Raw genomic sequence first — 4,643 nt, forward strand, 5'->3', positions numbered from 1 at the left:
CCTCGTCCCCCCTCCTTCCCTCCCCCGCAGCCCTCGATATTATTGTCTTTGTTTTTACCGAAGAAATAAACTACGTTTAGCTAAACAATCTGCGTCCGCCCAACTGTAGCGGTAGCGGTTTGGATATATGCCGAAGTTTAAATTATAGCCATTATCATACAAAAAAATTCATATGTGATATATTTTGTAAATATAACGGTGAAAATGGGGACCAAATCCGGTAGTTTGTGCCATTAAATAGATTTGGAGCCGCTCGTATCTAGAAGGACACGTAGTCGCTTAAATTGTCCCAGCGTGATATAGCAGGGTCAAACTGGGGAAGATAAGATGAAATTCATCAAACCGCCTACCTTTCTATCTCGTAGATGAGACCACTCAAAGAAAAAATGAGAATCTACATCCCAAAAAAAAAACGTTTTAAATTAATAACTTTTTTCCTAGCACCATAGCATAGTGGAATGAATTAGCTGACATTGTCTCAATCCCGTCCAATGGTCTCTTCTATGACAAACTGACGCGGGATAGCTGGGACGGCTGACATGAAAAAGTAAAAACTAGGTGGGCGAATGATATGTTTATTTGTTTTAACATGTTTCATATGTGAGGTAATTTCACCAACTCTGTTCCCTTATTACTACTCTGCTGATTGTCCATTGTATAACTTTTCACTGAGGCGGCTGTTCCAACCGAAAATCAATTTGCGTTTTTATTTAAATGCTTTACGTTGTTTTTATTGTGCGGCAGTGTTGTACGCGTTACCAAAAAAAAAAAAAAGTAACGTCATACGTTACTCCTTGTGTGCAAGTAAAAGGAACGCGTTACCAACCTACGTTACCTCATAATAAAAGAAACGCGTTACCGCTACCGATGATAAGAAACGCACGGTTTTTTGGCCTTACTTTTTATTATGAATTAACACGTTTTACTACTTTGATGTATCAGGTATGCATAAGTACCGTGTTTCAAGAAACATTATGTCCATACAGAAACTGAACATGATTACTTCATCTTTTTTACGGTTTCATCTAAATACAATTTAGAAAAACACAAAGAAAAACTTTAAACACTCAAGAATTCAAAGGGCTTGGCACCTAGAAACATGAACAAATTGAAGTGTAGTTTTTTTTTTTAAGTCTTGGGAAAAAGCAACGAGTAACGCAACTACGTTGTCCGTTCTTTGAATTAAGCAACGTAAGTACGTTACTCCTTCCTGGTTTGTAAAAAGTAATCAGTGCGTCACTACGTTACCGAAAAACGTAACGCGTGACCGGTAACGCCGCTACTTGTAACGCGTTACCCCAGCACTGCTCTGCGGTTAATTGCCACGGCTTGCGCAATATTTATGTTCTTTGAAGGTTCCTATTATGTATGCGAACTGCATGTTACTCGACTGTATCCATCCTCCCCCTCTGAATAATGCGTCTAGCGCCGCGGAATAACCTGGTATAAATATATAAAATAAGAGAATCGTGTATTTTTAAAATTTGGCATCTGGTCCTGACGCCTAACGCTACACTTGAGTTAGACTGAGTGTTCCACGATGCGTAATTTATGCTTGCGATAAAAAAAAGAAACGAAAAAAAAACAAAAACAAGAACAAGCATGTACTGCGTTTCCTTTCAGAGCCAGCTCTTAGGCGCCCGTTTCCGGCTTGAGCGGCGTCGGCGTCGCCTTCGCCGTCGCCGTCGGCGTAACCGCGCAGTGCATTATGGGACATTTCCCATAATGCACCATGCGGCGAGGAGGGAGGAGGAGGGGTATACCATAAATGTCCAATAATGCACCGCACGGGGAGGAGAATGAGGGAGGAGGAGGAAGAGGAGGGGGAGAAAGGTAGGGGGAGGTGGAGCACGAGGAGGAGGAGGCGAGGTAAAAGGGAAGGAAGAGGAGGAGGGGGAGAAGGGGGAAGAGGCGAAGGGAAGAAGGGGGAGGAGGGAGGGGAGGAGGGAGAAGAATGAGAAGAGGGGAGGAGCTTGAAGGATGAGGGGAGGACGAGGAGGGGAGGAGGAGGACGAGGAGGGAGGAGCGGAGGAGGAGTAGAAGGGAGGGTGGGGAGGTGAGGAGGAGGGAGGAGGGTATACCCTTCCCTTGTCCTCCTTAAGAGCTGCGCTCTAATTCGGCCTTACAAGGTATTGTTGACGTCTTTCATTTTTCGTTTCTTTTTCTGGAGGAGGGGCTACGATGTAAGGTGCGGGGGCTACGCTGTAAGGTGTGATACCAAGCGGAGAGTAGAAGAATTTGTGAAATAAAAAAAAGGTTGGAATATTAGCGACGACAAGAAAGAGTTCGCAAGCATGATTCAGCTTTTAGGAAAGATACACTGACATAGTACGAGTATGAAGCATTAATAAATCTGGTGGCTCGATTTTGAAGTGCTTCGAGTGCGTTCATATGATATACTTGGTGTGGGTTTTAGATTGCGGAGGCGTATTCAAGTCTGGGTCTGATAAGCTATTTATAGGGAAATAATTTCACGTGTGGGGGTGGTGCATGCCGTAGGTGATATCTTAAGCATCCCAGGGATCTGTTTCCAGAAGAAAGGATGTTATACTTGGTTTCAGCTTAGGTCCGAGCGTGGCCGCTGTTATGAGCTGAAGGTCCAATCAAACAGCGCAAAAAGCGCAACGTCATGGCGTTCTTCGCTCTTCATAGGACGATCGGGCGGAGAAGCACGCACAGAAAGACGGCGAACAGCACTGGTCCTATCAACTGCGGTGAGCACGCCATGACGGTGTGTCTGTCTTGCCGTTAGATTGGCCCTTCGGCTCATAACGTTGGCCACGCTCGGACCTTAGGTGAAACAAAGTATAGTACATGCATGCGCCACGATAGATCTTTACTGATGGTGGTGACACCAAAGTACATATGTGACTCAACTAGTTCAATGGGAACGTTAAGGATAGCATAGAAGAAGAATAGACGGTTGCGGTGACGTTGGAAGGACATGACTTCACATTTGTTAAAGTTGAGAGGCATTAAAGACCTGTTGCGCCATCCTTGTATCTTGTTTAGGTCGTCCTGAAGGATACCCTGGTCGGAAATGTTAGTAACTGAGCGATAAATAACACAACCGTCGGCAAGCATATGATAATGACAGGAAACGTGCAGGAGGAGGTCGTTGATGTAAATTAAAAACCAATGGGGACCTAGGATGGATCTTTGGGGACGCCCGATATTACTGGGAAAGAATTCGAAGACTGGTTATTGATGAAAGCAGAATGGAAGCAGTTTTCAAGGAATTCTTAAATCCAGTTGCATTTCTAGCATTTTTTAGGAGTTCTGAATTTATATGGTCTACACCAGCTGATGACGACAACTTGCAGTTCTCTTTCACAGAAAAAATGCCATCGGTAAAGAACGAAACGCTGGGCGTTGCAGACCTGATATTAAAAGCAGCGCAGAGACCGGTGCGTTAGATTAGTAAAAACAGTTGAGAAGGCAATATTAAAAATGTTGGCTCTTTCTGTGTCGGTAACTACATCCCCAGATTCTTTAGTAAGACTAATAGTGCGTATGCTCAGGGTTTACCGTCTGCCACAATTTCTTAGGGTTCTGAATTAGAATGTTGCGTAGGTAAACATAAAAAAAGTGCGTCTGGCGTTGCGAATTGCAGCTAGATAAGTATCTTCAGCTATGTAGTATTTTTGCCATGCACTTGCGTTTCCCTTTAGCTTGGCAGAGCGGAAAAGACGTTTTTTTTCTTATTTTCTACACCTTCTATGCAAACCGCCAAAAACCATGGTTCACTAAAACAGTGAACCATGGCTTCTGGCGGTTGGCATAGAAAGTGATGATGGTTAGATGAACATACTGCCACGCGCGATGGCGAGCAAGCGCGTGCGTGGCCGAGTGGCTGGAGCTGGCTTTGAATTATATAAAGGACTTTTGTAGAATATCAGGAGCAGCCATGAATACCTCTAAATCTACCGGATCCTGGCTTGACCCGTGGACGTTCGAACCAGAGGAGTATATGGGCATAAGGTGGTCTTGCTCACTCGACAGTTACCTTGGTATTCGACTGGCGACAGAGTCCTTGAGCATTGGTTATGAAGCTATACATTTAAACTAGGTTAACATGAAAATGAACGAATGGTACCAAAAGACATCTCTCCCTTTTTAACAGAGAGTTTGTCTGTAACTCTGTCTTTTTTTCGAGTGTATGGTACGCGGCACAAATCATACCATACCGACAAGGAGAGATTCGTAAGTTTCACAGACTGTGTGCCACGTGAATCTGGCAACCTTTATTTGAACGAATGTGTAGAACCAACTTGTTTCTGAGCCTGTTCAAAGGGGGCTTAGGGCTCGTGAATCTAGAGTTAAGAATGAAAGTTCAACTCTTTTTGTTTTTCCGGGACCAGATTAATCCGGTGACAAAACGAGCACTAAAACGTCTAGGGGGACGGTACTAGCCCTCCTGGATAGTGAGTACGAAAGAAGCCTATATGAAAGCACCAGTACGCAGATTTTATAAAGAAATTAATGAGGCGATTCACTTCTTCCACGCCAGGTTTGCCTGGGACTACCTATTCCAAGTGAACAGGAAAAAGCTGTATTTGGATACTGTTGACTTATTCCGCAACCATTATACTGCCCCCCACAGCTAAATTCGGAATGATCGAGCGTATTAAAAAAATTGCGTA

The sequence above is a fragment of the Ixodes scapularis genome, unplaced genomic scaffold (assembly GCF_016920785.2).
Source record: "Ixodes scapularis isolate PalLabHiFi unplaced genomic scaffold, ASM1692078v2 PGA_scaffold3__209_contigs__length_174095766, whole genome shotgun sequence".
In the NCBI taxonomy this organism is placed as follows: domain Eukaryota; kingdom Metazoa; phylum Arthropoda; class Arachnida; order Ixodida; family Ixodidae; genus Ixodes; species Ixodes scapularis.